Genomic DNA, 16831 nt, shown 5'->3' on the forward strand with positions numbered 1-16831 from the left:
CAACTACGCCACCGATGAGCTAAAAGGTCACCGAGCCAGAGGCCACTGCTGCCTGGCCGCAGCAGTGGCCTCTGGCTCAGTGGTGTTCATTACGGGATATTTTCAGTGTTGTTGCAGTTTCTCTAAATTATTCTTACATTTCATCTTCATGTTTTTCAGCTTCACCGCACAGTGTAATATAACAACCTTTAAAAGTCAATCAGCAGTAAGAAGTATTGATGGAGAATGATTTGCTTTAAACTTAGGAGTCGCCAAAGATAACGTGAATGCACGTTTCTTTACGCAGCGATGCACACGATCGCCTGAGCACCGCTGGAGGGGAGCAACACACCGGCTTATTAAGATCACTGGCCTCTGGACCACCCCTCAAGAACTCGTGCCGCGCAGTCTTATGTCATTTAAAATCAAAGAACATTAGTAATCAGGAAGCCGTCTGGAATATTAGAATGTGTATTAATCACTGAAAATGATTATTCTCTTTATTCTCGGCGGATCCAGCATTGGATATGTCACTCATCATTACACAACGTCAACAACCTAAGCTTCCATTTTACGCTCCAGAATCTTCCCCTCCACACCCTGACCGGGGCAAAACGAATGTGATGAATAAAAATAATAGATGGTGTACTACAAAAAGCAATGCGTACTGTGTGTGTGTGTGTGTGTGTGTGTGTGTGTGTGTGTGTGTGTCTGTGTGTGTGTGTCGCTTGAAGGTGTCGTGTCGTTTCCTATCATCACACTCTCACATTCTCTCTGTCACGTTCTTCCTTTCCCATTAGCCTTGTCTCCCATGCAAATTTCATACTTCCACATTCCTTCCTTCCCTTGTCACTTCCTCTTCACGCAATATTTTCCTCTTTTCGTTTTCTCTCTTCCCAACTGCATTTCCTATTATATTTCTGCCTTCCCTCTCGTTTTTTTCTTTTTTTTTTTACTGTCAGTTCTCCGAAAGACTTTTTCTTCCTCTTTTTATTATATTTCTTGTCGAACATTTCTTTCTACGATATTATCAGTCTCTAGTTTTCATTCTCTTGCCAAATATCTTTTTTTTTTCTTTGATGGACATTCATTTTGTGTAAGATTAATCAATACTTTAAAATATATGCAGAAAGAAGTAAAAAGATATTTCAGTGCCAATAAAAGCCATACTCGGCCGTCTTCTCTGTAAATGTACAATGTCTATTTGACGGTAGAAGTACTCAAAAAATGGTGATTAAAAAATACAATGCCGCTAACAGCAATATAATCACCTGCGCACTAATCCACCCCACCAATCCAGTCCAGTCAGTAATATGGGACAGCAAGAGAGCGAAACAAAAATAAAGCAATATCTAACAAACTTTGATACGAAAGCACAAAAAAACACGAATAAAGTTGTCGGACTCGCCACCTGGGTACACCTCCCTCTTTTCTCTACACACAAGGAGGCAGAGCAAGGCAAAATCCAACCAGAAACAGGGCGTCATAAAGCATTACTACAACAACAAAAAGTTATAAAATAGAAAACAAAAGTTCTCCAAAAAAAATAATAAGTTAGGTGTGGCCCCACGTGAAGGTGTTCAAGTCGCAGGAAGGACAGACAAAGAAAGGTTGATCCATACACATTACATGAACGGAAAACACGCATGACTAATAATAAAGTAAAAATGGCCCAGAATTATTAAAATATACAAAAAGTTATGAAAAGGCAATGTTTCACGGAATACTATTATCACGCGACCTTAATTAGATAACAATGAATATGCGATGTTTATCTGATCTATATAAAGCAGCCGAAATTAAACCTATCAAAGGAGTATAAATGACTGCCACTAATTAGTTTCCATAATTAAGGATTAACCAGACAATTATAAGATTGGGCATTTGTGTGCATCAAGACCACAGTTTTAATGACCGAAAGATGGAATGAATATTTAAATCAAGTAATAAAAGAGCAGAGCGGACTCTTCCTGTTTTGTTTTGTTTTTGTTGTTTTTTTGCCAGGGAAAATTTCCAGCTATCTGTTAACCAATATCTATCTCTCATGTACCATATCTATCTAGCAAAAGATAAACAAATATATAAATATATACACAATATAAAACATACTGATGCTACAAGCCACAAATAGTCATCAGATTCTTCCTTGCCCTTGCTGTCTTCTCCCACAAGGAGCTTCATGTAGATAAATCAAATAAATAACATATTATTATGACTTAAATAAACAACGTAAAACACAAATTACTATATAAAATGGAGGACTGAATAAATACTACTTAAACATTCAAGTAACAAGCCTCATCATCATCATCATCATCATCATCATCATCATCATTATTGTGTGTGTGTGTGTGTGTGTGTGTGTGTGTGTGTGTGTGTGCCTAGGTATATACATGTCCTCTGGTATGTATTTTTGTGTGTCTGTGTGTGTGTATCAGGTATCATGACAGGGGAGTCCCTGGAGCCATCATTACTCAGCCCCCACGACACCTGCCACGCGCCGCCCCTCCCCCCCCTCACACACCTGGTAGCCTCCCCCCCCCCTCCCCCTGCCCGCCTCACACAAGTGTCACCGCCCGCTCTGGCTGCAGCAGGATCCGACGCAGCCCGGCCAACGCCGCCCAGACAGACGCGGCCTGACACAGGCCGACACGTCCCTCACAGACTAATTGACCTCACCGACTCGGCAACGCCGGTACATGTTTCTTACTCTTTAAGCCATTCCTGTTTTTGTTTTTTTTAAGCTGCATCGGGATTTTCTTCTTTTCTTTAGGTGCATTTTTTTTTTCTTACGCTACATTTCTTTTAAGTTTTTAATCTTCTTATGTTATATAACTGTTTATTGTGGGTCTGCACCGTATTTTATTGAAACGTATTTTTTTTTTCTCTCTGAAGTCATAGTTTTTTCTTAAGCTACATTATTTCTTTTTTACATTTTTTAGGACGAACACTAATGCTCCGTCCTAAAAATGTAAAAATAAAATAAAATAATACAGCTTAAGAAAAATCAAATATTTTGCATTTTTTTCCTTTTCAAAGCAATTTTGCTTAATTTTTAACTTGTAACTTTTAGTTTTTGTTAACGTATATATTTTGTCTTCGCTGTGTAAACCACTCTTGCAAATATCTTTTGCTTACTCTTATGGTTTATACGTTCCTTCCTAAACATTAAGTTTTCAGATAATACAAATATTTGTCTACACACTTACAACACTATTCACAGATAACAAAGAAAAATAATATAACTGTGTTCTTCATGTGCCGGCAAGATAAAAGATGGTTCAAGAATTCTTGGACTTTCACAAGGAGAAAAATCTAGTCAATTACAAACAAGATTCAAGATCATATGACTTTGGTGTTCGTAAAAGTCTGGCGTGCAGTTTGTTTGTTTTTCTTATTTAAACAATAAAATATCAAATGAAAAAAGACATGGAGGAAGAGAGAAAAACTTTATAAAAAAGACATTAGACATCGTTTCAATTCAACAGCAAAAAAAAAAAAATAATAAATAAATAAGTAATAGATTAAATTAATACAAAAATAATAACAATCAGGACACTACCCTAGACATCGAACCTTTTCTCTTTCCCTCAAAAGTGAACACAATATTTTAGTGCCTGTGAAAAAGAAAAAGAAAAAAATAAGTACACTGAAGTGGGGACGAAAGGCATTTAGGAAACAAGAGGAGCTGTTTATGGCGCGTGATGGTGATGGAATGCGGGGAGGAGGAGGAGGAGGAGGAGTGGCTAGAGAGAGAGAGAGAGAGAGAGAGAGAGAGAAAGGCAGTCAAGTGAAAAGAAACCAGAGTGATGGAGGAGAGACAGGAGGGAAGGAGCGACAGTACAGATGAAGGCAAATGGGAAGGGGGGAAGGGAGAGAAAGGGAGAGGGAAGCGCGGAGGAGAGATAGAAGGAAGGAAAAGAAAAAGGAGGATTGGTCAGGGATAGAGAGAGAGAGCGGAGAGAATGAATAGGAGGGAGATAAGAGAGGAACACGGTAAGAAAAGGGAAAGAAAAGAGTGAGAAGACTGAGAAAAGGAAATAAAGGATATGAAGACGTGATGGAAACGATAGAGAAGTAAGGAGAGAAGAGAAAAACGAAAAAAAAAAAGAGAAAGGAAATCAAATGAGGAAGATAAAGAGAGGAAGGGAAAGGAGAGGGTAAAGCGAAAGAGAAGGAAAAGAGGAGAGCTAGGAAGAGACTACAGGGATGGAGGGAAGAAAGGGAGTAAAAGAAAGGAAAAGAAGATATAGGAGAAAAGAACGAAGAGGGAGGAGAGAGAAGGAGGGAGCAAAGAAGGGATAGGAGTGAAAACCAAAATATAGAAGACAGAAAAGGAACAGGGCACAAAAAATAAATAAAATAAATAGAAAAGAAGAAAAAAGGAAAAAAGAGGAAGATAGAAGGAAATGAAATGGAGAACACACAGAGGAGGAGGAGGAGGAGGAGAAAGAGGAGGAAGAGGAAGAAGAGGAAGGGAAAGATATTGAAGAGGTCTTTGTGGGTTTTAGAAGCAAAATTAGTGTGCAAGACGAGGAGGTGAAGGCAATAAAGTGCTAAAGAGATAGATGATTACAATAAGGAGAGAGAGAGAGAGAGAGAGAGAAAAAAAAACTTATATATTACAAAGATGGAGAGATTGGAAAAAAAAGGCAAGCAAGAAGGAATCAAAATAAGACGAAGAAGAAAAAATAATGACCGGGGAAGAAAGATGGAGGCAGGAGGGAAGAGAAGAGAAGGAGGGAGAGAAGGAGGAAGGAAAGCATGAGGGAGGAAGAGAAGAAGGAAAGATGCAGGAAGGAAATCAAGTGAGCGGTGTGGGGGAAGAAAAGAAGAGAAAAAAAAAGAAAGAAGGGAGGAAGGACGTGGACAGGAATATATTTAATGAGGGAAAGTTAGGTGAAGCCATTGTCGACGAGAGGAAAGTACAGGCAAGAAGGAAGGGGGGGAGGGAAGGCGGTAGAGGGAGAGAATCCATAGATATACGCACAAGTTTACTAATTACTCATTGCGTCAGCTGTATACCATTCGTCTTCTGATATTGCGTTAACAGAATCTTGGTCCATTAAATCATCAGGAAAACTCTACGAGGGATTTTTTTCTTAAACTTGTTGATCGTGTTTCGTACGCCGATGTTTCTTTTATTGTTTTGAATAATACACCTTTTTTTCTTATATTTTTGTGGCTTCTTGGGCCATTAAATTATTAGGAAAACTCTACGTTGGATTTTTTTCGTTAACTTGTTCATCGTGTTCCGTAGACCGATGTTTATTTTATTGTTTTGAATAGTACTTTTTTTTTGTTATATTTTTGTTGCTCTATACAAACTCCTTGGGCCATTAAATTATCTGGAAAACTCTACGTCGGATTTTTTTTCGTTAACTTGTTCATCGTGTTCCGTACGCCGATGTTTATTTTATTGTTTTGAATAGTACTTTTTTTTTTGTTATATTTTTGTTGCTATATAATAACTCCTTGGGCCATTAAATTATCTGGAAAACTCTACGTCGGATTTTTTTTCGTAAATTTGTTCATCGTGTTCCGTAGACCGATGTTTATTTTATTGTTTTGAATAGTACTTTTTTTTTGTTATATTTTTGTTGCTCTGTACTAACTCCTGGGGCCATTAAATTATCTGGAAAACTCTACGCTGGATTTTTTTCGTTAACTTGTTCATCGTGTTCCGTAGACCGATATTTATTTTATTGTTTTGAATAGTACTTTTTTTTTTTTTTTTTTTATATTTTTGTTGCTCTCTACTAACTCCTTGGGCCATTAAATTATCTGGAAAACTCTACGTTGGATTTTTTTCGTTAACTTGTTCATCGTGTTCCGTAGACCGATGTTTATTTTATTGTTTTGAATAGTACTTTTTTTTTTTGTTATATTTTTGTTGCTCTATACAAACTCCTTGGGCCATTAAATTATCAGGAAAACTCTACTTGAGATTTTTTTCGTCAACTTGCCCTTCGTTTTACCTACGCCTCTGTTTTTTAGTCTTATGAAGAGTACACCTTTGTTAATTATATCCTCTGTTCTGTGTACTAATTCCTTTTTCCCAAACAGTACAAGAAAGAAAGAAAAAATATTGCCGTGGAGCCCATTCTCTTATTTCGTGAACTTGTCTTTTGTCTTTCCTACGCCGCTGTTTTTTTTATTTTTTTTTATGAAGAATAGACGTTTTTTTTTTAATTATATCTTCGTTACTCTCTACTAACTTCTCTTTCCCATACAGTACAAAAATGAAAGAGAAGTGAAACACATTCTATTATTTCGTGAGCTTGTCCTTCGTCCTCCGTACCCCGCTGTTTTTTTATATATATTTTTATGAAGAATACACGTTTTTTTTAATTATATCTTCGCTACTCTATACTAATTTCTCTTTCCCATACGATACAAAAATGCGAGTACAGTGAAACACATTCTATTATTTCGTGAACTGGTCTTTCGTCCTCCGTACCCCGCTGTTTTTTTATATATTTTTATGAAGACTACACGTTTTTTAAAATTATATCTTCGCTACTCTATACTAATTTCTCTTTCCCATACGATACAAAAATGCGAGTACAGTGAAACACATTCTATTATTTTGTAAACTTGTCCTTTGTCATCCCTACGCCTCAATTTTGCTTGTATTCTTTTGAGGAGTAACCTTTTTTTAATATATCTTCGTTACTCTATATTAACTTCTCTTTTCCATACAATAAAAAAAGATAGAATACAGGGGAGGACAATTCACGCTCGGTTTTTTTTCTCTCCTTTTAAAAGTACACCGTTTTTAATCATGTCTTCGTTGCTCTGTTATATCCATGTTCTCATATTTCCTGTACATAAAATTTAAAAGGAGTGCAGCAAAGAAGGAACACAGCGGAGGACATTATAATTCAATTTACTCTTCTCAAGACATGAAGCTGTTTACTTTGTTTATCGGCCTTCAAACTGTTGATATACTAAGCGTGTCGTTCATTCCGCTGATATGTCTTATGCTTTTTCTTCTCTTCCAGCTTTTTTCTCGGTTGATATAATAAAAATTTCATTCATATTTTCTTTCCAAATGTCTTTTCATATTAATGTTCTTTCCTTTCTCAACCTCAAACGTTGGATATACAAAACACATCCATAGTCTTCTTTGCAAATGTCTATTCATATTTATTTTCTTTCCTTTATCTTCCTCAGACGTTGAACATAAAAACATATCTATATTTTTCCCAGCACTCTATTCGTATGCGTTGTTTTCTTCTCTCAGTTTTCAATCGTTGCTTATACAAAACACATCCTTCATATTTTTGCTTTGCAGTTATCTTATATAACCACGTGTTTATCTTCTTAGTCATCAAACTGTGGATATACAATACAGTTATATTTTTCTTTGAAGTTATCTTGTTATATACTATCTTTTCCTCACTGAGATTGAGAACAATGGAAAAAAGGGCATTCATATTTTTCTTTCCAGTTAACTTCAAATACACGATTATTTTTCTTTTTCAGCTCTCAAACGATATATATAGAAACGTGTATTTTTTCATAATTTTTCTATTCATATATGCTGTTGTTATATTTCTTCTCTTCCTCTATTCTGAAACACGTAATTTTTTTTTGCAGCTATCTCTTCATATTCTCTGGGTTTTTTATCTCTTCTCTTCCTCTAACTCTTTTTGCAGCTATCCCTTCATATTCACTGTTTTTGTTTTTTTTATCTCTTCTCTCCTTGAATCCTTAAACTATGGATGCAACAATGTATAATTACAGATGAAAGAGAAACACGTATTCACAATTTTCCTTCACACTTCAAGGTTTAAATGCAAGGTAAACACACACATAAAAACACAACCTTCATTAAACTCTCAAAGCGTTTAACTGAAGGGGCCGCTGGTTTATTTTCGACGAAGGGGACGAAGCCTAAAGAAAAAAAAAGAAAAAAGAAACTCGGGGCAAAGAGGGTAACGGTCGGACAAGTTTGGGGAGGACCTTTAACTATATATCGTCATCGTTTCAACTTAAACTTGCCCCTCTCAAACTTTGTGGGTAAGACCAACGAAAAATGTGTAGGTGACGCAGCGGGAAGGTAAAAGAGGATGTTTGTCGAGTATGCAGGGGCAGGAAACGCGGCCAGACCCATGCAGCGTGTCCATCATAGCTTATCTTTTTGAACCACCACCTTATCTATCTATCTATTATATTATTGTTGGTATGTAAGAGAGCGAGTGAGTGAAAAGATAAAAGACTGCGCTAATGACCCACGCAGTATGTCTATCTTAACTTATCTTTTTGAAGCACCACCTTATCTATCTATTATATTATTGCTGGTATGTAAGAGAGCGAGTGAGTGAAAAGGTAAAAGACTGCGCTAATGACCCCCGCAGTATGTCTATCTTAACTTATCTTTTTGAACCATCACCCTAAGTTATCTATCTAACCATTATATTATTGTTAGTATGTAAGAGGGCCAGTGAGTGTGTTTAGATGGCGAGAGTGAGATGGCAAAAAGATTATGCTGGGGCAGGACACGTAGGCATACCCCGCAGTGTTTCCATCGTAACTTCTCAATCTGAGCTTTTCTATCTATTCATTCTATTTTCATCAGTTAATTAGATAGTCCGTATGTGTTTATGTAACATAGTGGGAAGGCAAAAGTGCGGAACACGTCTGCAATGTGTCTATCTAAACTCATATATCTTAACAACATCCACCCCGTTGTTATATTTCTTCTCTTCCTCTATTCTGAAACATGTAATTCTATCTGTCCATTCGATTGAAGGAGTGGGAAAATAAAAGACTATGCTAGTGTAGGAACCGTGACTTCACTCCTGCATTCAATCTAAACTTGTATACCTTAACCACGTCCATAACCTATCTATCCATCCATTTTACTATTACCAGATGTGAGGGAGTTAGTGTTTTGATGATGGGGAGTGTAGGTAAAAGATTATGCTGGTGCAGGAAACGTAACTTCACTCCAGTAGTCCATCTATCGTAACCAAGTCATAATAGATGGACGAGAATGAGTAGTAGTAGTAGTAGTAGTAGTAGTAGTAGTAGTAGTAGTAGTAGTAGTAGTAGTAGTAGTGGTGGTGGTGGTGGTGGTGGTACTGAACGTGGACTGGACCAAAACTTGCCATTAGATTCGTTTCTTTTTTTTCTTTTTGTTGTTGTTGTTGTTGTTGCCATCATCACCACCGCCACCACCACTTTTCAATAACTCACATATCTTCTTATCTATCTGTCTATAAGCATTCTCTTCTATAGTGTGTAGGAGAGGAAGTGTTGGTGGTGAGCGGCATAGGAGAAGAGGACGTTTGCTGGTTTAGTTAATAGGGTACAAGGCTTAATCAATGTAGTGTTTGTCTTAATCTACCTTACCGTTTACCTTGGTGTGTTTGTCTACTTTGTTGTTGTCTATACGAGAATGACAACACGTGACGCAGATGGAAAGTGAAGGACGGTGTTTGTTGAGTGTACGAAGACAGCTTATCAGTTTATCTTACTATATCTTCTTACCCATGAACCTTACCCTATATTTCTTTTGTTCTGTGTTCTGTTGTTGCCTATACGAGAGTGAGAATAGGTGACGCAGAGGGAAAGTGAAATACGCTGTGTGTTGAGTGTACTAGACAGCTTATCAGTTTATCTTACTATATCCTCTTACCCATGAACCTTACCCTATATTTCTGTTGTTCCGTGTTCTGTTGTTACATGTACGAGAGTGAGAATAGGTGACGAAGAGGGAAGGTGAGAGACGCTGTTTGTTGAGTGTACTAGACAGCTTATCAGTTTATCTTACTATATCTTCTTACCCATGAACCTTACCCAATATTTCTGTTGTTCTGTGTTCTGTTGCTACATGTACGAGAGTGAGAATAGGTGACGCAGAGGGAAAGTGAAATACGCTGTTTGTTGAGTGTACTAAGACAGCTTATCAGTTAATCTTACTATATCTTCTTACCCATGAACCTTACCCTATATTTATGCTGTTCTGTGTTCTGTTGTTGCCTATACGAGAGTGAGAGTAGGTGACGCAGAGGGAAGGTGAAAGACGCTGTTTGTTGAGTGTACTAGACAGCTTATCAGTTTATCTTACTATATCTTCTTACCCATGAACCTTACCCTATATTTCTGTTGTTCCGTGTTCTGTTGCTACATGTACGAGAGTGAGAATAGGTGACGCAGAGGGAAAGTGAAATACGCTGTTTGTTGAGTGTACTAAGACAGCTTATCAGTTAATCTTACTATATCTTCTTACCCATGAACCTTACCCTATATTTCTTTTGCTCTGTGTTCTGTTGTTGCCTATACGAGAGTGAGAATAGGTGACGCAGAGGGAAAATGGAAGACGCTGTATGTTGAGTGTACTAGACAGCTTATCAGTTTATCTTACTCTATCCTCTTACCCATGAACCTTACCCTATATTTCTTTTGTTCTGTGTTCTGTTGTTGCCTATACGAGAGTGAGAGTAGGTGACGCAGAGGGAAGGTGAAAGACGCTGTCTGTTGAGTGTACTAGACAGCTTATCAGTTAATCTTACTATATCTTCTTACCCATGAACCTTACCCTATATTTCTGTTGTTCCGTGTTCTGTTGTTGCCTATACGAGAGTGAGAATAGGTGACGCAGAGGGAAAGTGAAATACGCTGTTTGTTGAGTGTACTAGACAGCTTATCAGTTAATCTTACTATATCTTCTTACCCATGAACCTTACCCAATATTTATTTTGTTCTGTGTTCTGTTGTTGCCTATACGAGAGTGAGAATAGGTGACGCAGAGGGAAAGTGAAATACGCTGTTTGTTGAGTGTACTAAGACAGCTTATCAGTTTATCTTACTATATCTTCTTACCCATGAACCTTACCCTATATTTCTTTTGCTCTGTGTTCTGTTGTTGCCTATACGAGAGTGAGAATAGGTGACGCAGAGGGAAAGTGAAATACGCTGTTTGTTGAGTGTACTAAGACAGCTTATCAGTTTATCTTACTATATCCTCTTACCCATGAACCTTACCCAATATTTATTTTGTTCTGTGTTCTGTTGTTGCCTATACGAGAGTGAGAATAGGTGACGGAGAGGAAAAATGAGAGACGCTGTATGTTAAGTGTGCAAAGACGGCTTATCAAACAGCCATATACATTACCCTATATTTCGGTTCATTATATTGGGGCAAGTAAAATATATATAGTGTTTATAGGTGACGAATTATCAGTACTGAGTGTAGACAGTTCATCAGTTTAGCTTCGTTTATATATATCTTAACCAAACGCCTTACCCTATACTTCTGTTCACTACATTTGCGCAAGTAAGAATTAATGTTTGGGTGACCGAGCATCAGTAGGGCAACAAAAAAAAGTGTAAAAAAGAGCCCGCTAATAGCTGTTCCCACAAAGACAAAAGTAATGAGCGGCCAAAAGAGAGATCAATTTCGATGTTATTTTTGCAAAAGTGAATCAGTCTGTGCCGAATTTCTACCTTGCCCTGAACCTAACCAAGCTCAAACTAACCTACTTCCCTCAAACTAACCTACTTATCTATCCATTCCTTTGAAGTGCATAAGTGAGTAAGTGTAGGTAGTTAGTGCAGGGGAAGGTAGAGGAGAATATTCGTTTAATGTGTTAGTGCGCGTAAGTGGTTTAACCCGAAGTCGAAAACAAGCCATGACCTATCTGTCTACCAACACGTCCTCGTCAAGCCTGTAAGAGACGTGGTAGTGGAATGATTTTAAAGAGTGAATCAAGACACCTCTCCACCAAAAATTGATCTCTCTTTTGGCTACTCTTTACTGTTATCTTTTATGGGAGCGGCGAGTAGTGGGCTTTTTTTTGTACTTTTTTTGTTGCCCTTGAGCCGTGTCCTTTGATGTAAAAAAAAAAGTGTGTTTATTGAGTGTTTTGGTGCTGGAGGGGCGTGACTTAGCCCGTGCAGCCTATTAATCTTAACCAGTACGAGAACCTATCAATATATCTTCATCCTTTCTTTATACAGCATCAAAGAGAGAAAGTATATAGATGATGCAGTGGAGGGTTAGATAATTATTTTTTTGTTAGTGCTAGAAATGTGGCGTAATGTGTCTGCGTGCCCTGTTTCTATTAATCAGTACCACGGCATGTCTATCTTCACGCTATCTTATACAGCATCAAAAAGATAAAGCGTGTAGGTGATGCAGAGGAAAGATAAAGAGAATGTTCAGTGTGCTAATGCTGGAAACATGGCTTATCCTATGCATCCTATCTATAACAACCAGTATCACAACCTATCTATCTACCTCTACGCTTTTTTTCTACAACATCAACGAGAGAAAATATGTAGGAGATGCAAAGTTAAGATAAAGAGAATGTTCAGTGTGCTGGGAACGCGGCCTATCCTATGCATCCTATCTATGACAACCAGTATCACAACCTATCTTTTTTTTTTTTTTTTTTTTTTACAGCAAAGGAGACAGCTCAAGGGCACAAAAAAGTAAACATTAATAAAAAAAAGCCCGCTACTCGCTGCTCCTAAAAAGAATCCAAAGAGGTGGCCGAAAGATAGGTCAGTTTCGGGAGGAGAGGTGTCCTGATACCCTCCTCTTGAAAGAGTTCAAGTCGTAGGCAGGAGGAAATACAGGTGAAGGAAGATTGTTCCAGAGTTTACCAGCGTGAGGGATGAAAGAGTGAAGATGCTGGTTAACTCTTGCATAAGGGGTCTGGACAGTATAGGGATGAGCATGAGTAGAAAGTCGAGTGCAGCGGGGCCGCGGGAGGGGGGGAGGCATGCAGTTAGCAAGTTCAGAAGAGCAGTCAGCGTGGAAATATCGATAGAAGATAGAAAGAGAGGCAACATTGCGGCGGAATTTAAGAGGTAGAAGACTATCAGTATGAGGAGGAGAGCTGATGAGACGAAGAGCCTTTGCCTCCACTCTGTCCAGAAGAGCTGTGGTGGAGCCCCCCACATGAGATGCATACTCCATACGAGGGCGGACAAGGCCCCTGTATATGAACAGCAACTGTGCAGGGGAGAAGAACTGGCGGAGACGGTACAGAACGCCCAGCCTCGAGGAAGCTGATTTAGGAAGAGATGAGATATGAAGTTTCCAGTTGAGATTTTGAGTTAAGGATAGACCGAGGATGTTTAGTGTTGAGGAAGGTGATAGCTAGGTGTTGTCAAAGAATAGGGGATAGTTGTTTGGAAGATTGTGTCGAGTGGATAGGTGGAGAAACTGTGTTTTTGAGGCGTTGAAGGACACCAGGTTCTTCTTGCCCCAATCGGAAATAATAGTAAGGTCTGAGGCTAAGCGTTCTGCAGCCTCCAGCCTTGAGTCGTTAAGTTCCTGAAGGGTGGGTCTTCTATTAAAAGAAGTTGAATAATGCAGAGTGGAATCATCGGCGTAGGAATGGATAGGACAGTTCGTTTTGGAAAGAAGATCATCAATGAACAACAGAAAAAGAGTGGGAGATAGGACAGAACCCTGTGGGACACCACTGTTAATAGATTTAGGGGAAGAACAGTGACCGTCTACCACGGCAGAAATAGAACGGTCAGAAAGGAAACTGGAGATAAAGGTACAGAGAGAAGGATAGTAACCGTAGGAGGGTAGTTTAGAAAGCAAGATTTGTGCCAGACCCTATCAAAAGCTTTTGATATGTCCAGCGCAATAGCAAAAGTTTCACCGAAACGGCTAAGAGAGGATGACCAAGAGTCAGTTAAGAAGGCTAGGAGATCACCAGTAGAACGCCCCTTGCGGAACCCATACTGGCGATCAGATAGAAGGTCAGAAGTGGAAAGGTGCTTTTGAATCTTCCGGTTAAGGATTGATTCAAAAGCTTTAGATGAACAAGAAAGTAAAGCAATAGGACGGTAGTTTGAGGGATTGGAGCGGTCACCCTTCTTAGGTACAGGCTGTATGAAGGCACACTTCCAGCAAGAAGGAAAGGTAGATGTTGACAGGCAGAGGCGAAAGAGTTTGACCAGGCAGGGTGACAGCACGGAGGCACAGTTTTAAGGACAATAGGAGGCACTCCATCAGGTCCATAAGCCTTCTGAGGATTGAGGCCAGAGGGCATAGAAAACATCATTTTGAAGAATATTTATAACAGGCATACAGGAGTCAGAGGGGGATGAGTAGGAGGAATATGCCCAGAATCGTCCAGAGTGGAGTTTTTAGAAAAGTTTGAGAGAAGAGTTCAGCCTTAGAGATAGATGAGACGGCAGTGTTGCCGTCAGGACTGAGAGTGGAGGAAAGATGAAGAAGTGAAGTTGGAGGAGATGTTTTGGCTAGATGCCAGAAGTCACAGGAAGAGTTAGAGAAAGCAAGGTTTTGACATTTTCTATTAATGAAAGAATTTTTGGTTAGTCGGAGAATAGATTTGGCACGATTTCGGGCAGAAATGTAAAGTTCATAATTAGCATTAGTTTGAAGGCTCTGGTATCTTTTGTGAGCTACCTCTCTATCATTGACAGCACGAGAACAAGCGTGATTAAACCAAGGCTTTTTAGCGTGAGGAGTAGAGAAAGAACGAGGAATGTATGCCTCCATTCCAGAGACAATCACCTCTGTGATGCGCTGAGCACACACAGGAGGGTCTCTATCCTGGAAGCAATAATCATTCCACGGGAAATCGGAAAAGTACATCCTCAGGTCGTCCCACCGAGCTGAAGCAAAATGCCAGAAGCATCGCCTCTTCGGTGGGTCCAGAGGGTGTACAGGAGCGATAGGACAGGATGCAGAAATAAGATTGTGATCGGAGGAGCCCAACGGAGAGAACAGTTTGACAGAATAAGCAGAAGGGTTTGAGGTAAGGAAGAGGTCTAGAATGTTGGGCCGATCTCCAAGACGGTCAGGAATACGTGTAGGGTGCTGGACCAACTGCTCTAGGTCGTTGAGGATAGCAAAGTTGTAGGCTTGTTCACCAAGATGGTCAGTGAAAGAGGATGAAAGCCAAAGCTGGTGGTGAACATTGAAATCTCCTAGGATGGAGATTTCAGCGAAGGGAGAGTGGGTCAAGATGTGCTCCACTTTAGAATTCAAATAGTCAAAGAATTTTACATAGTTGGTAGAGTTAGGTGAGAGATAAACAGCACAGATGTATTTAGTAATAGAATGACAGTGAAGTCTTAACCAGATGGTGGAAAATTCAGAAGAGTCAAGGTCGTGGGCACGAGAGCAAGTGATGTCGTTGCGCACGTAGGCGCAACCTACCTCTACGCTTTTTTTTCTACAACATCAACGAGAGAAAATATGTAGGAGATGCAAAGTTAAGATAAAGAGAATGTTCAGTGTGCTGGGAACGCGGCCTATCCTATACATCCTATCTATAACAACTAGTATCACAACCTATCTATCTACCTCTACGCTTTTTTTCTACAACATCAACGAGAGAAAATATGTAGGAGATGCAAAGTTAAGATAAAGAGAATGTTCAGTGTGCTGGGAACGCGGCCTATCCTATGCATCCTATCTATAACAACAAGTATTACAAGCTATCTATCCACCTTTACGGTTTCTTCTACGGCATCAAAGAGAGAAAAAAATGTAGGTGATGCAGGGGAAAGATAAAGATAGTATTCAATAAGCAAGAGATGGAAACGTGGCCTAACCTGTGTATCCTATCTATAGCAACCACCACCACAACCTACCTATCTACCTATAAGCTTCTTTTTATACAGCATCAAAGGAAAAAGTGTGTTGGTGTTGCAAAAGAAAGTTAAGAAGAATATTTTATGTGTTAGTGCTGCAAACGCGGCCAAACTTTTGTAGCAAAGGATTTTATCAGTACCACGACCTATGAATCAATCTTTTTTGACATTATAGAAAAAGGAGATATTTGACGTAAGGGATGGTAAAATATAATGTTTCTTGATAATGTTACAGTTGGAAACGTGACGATAACCTTACAGACTACATCCATATCTGTTTACCTTAGCTTGTAGTACCTTGATTTGTCCACCTTCACGTCTTGTTCTATCAAAACTTCCAAGAGAGTACATGAATTAACATAAATCATAAAATTCACAAAATATATATTGATAAAAGGCCAAGTCTACCAAACCTGCTGGCCAAACGTAAAGGAAGGGACTGGAAATCGCTCCGTGTTACCGAGTCCAACAAATGATTCCCAACACCCTCGCGTCAAATTCGCAGTTGTGAAAGTTAGAAAGACAGCGAAGTGAAGGGATGAAGGCAGTCAGGCAGAGATCGCTTGAACTTGACGCACTGAGACTTGACAAGGAGTGGCTCACGTGTCAAAGGGAGGCCGTGTGTGTGTGTGTGTGTGTGTGTGTGTGTGTGTGTGTGTGTGTGTGTGTGTGTGTGGGCTCACGTATCAAAGGGAGGCCGTGTGTGTGTGTGTGTGTGTGTGTGTGTGTGTGTGTGTGTGTGTGTGTGTGTGGGTGTGGGTGTGGGTGTGGGTGTGGGTGTGTAATAATAATAATAGTAATAATAATAATAATAAAAATAATAATATACGGTTTATTCAGGTATACGGCAGCCGTCTGGCTGAAAATTTACATTTTATAAATACATTTAAATAAATTTCGCTCGCTAACGAGAACAAGTACAAAAAGAGAAGGGTGATGGAACACGGGGGTCAGACTTGTCTCTGGGAAAGGTAGGGGTGATGGGAAGGGTTGGGTGTGATGGAGTGCAGTGGGGGTGGTGCCGCGGGGGCGAAGGGGCGAATTCTTCCAGATGGCGGTGAGGTCAAGTGCGATGTTAATCCTCGGGTATGATGCTGGGTTCAGGTGACAGGTCCTAGAGGGATGCAGGTGGGCAGTATCTGGGAGGTCACTCAGGGATACCCAGGCTTAGTAAGGAAGTGAATGCCTGGGCCGGCGAGACACAGGTGGTGGTTGCTGGCCGGTTTATCGGAACAAGTGCACAGAGTTGATG

The sequence above is a fragment of the Eriocheir sinensis genome, chromosome 22, assembly GCF_024679095.1.
Source record: "Eriocheir sinensis breed Jianghai 21 chromosome 22, ASM2467909v1, whole genome shotgun sequence".
In the NCBI taxonomy this organism is placed as follows: domain Eukaryota; kingdom Metazoa; phylum Arthropoda; class Malacostraca; order Decapoda; family Varunidae; genus Eriocheir; species Eriocheir sinensis.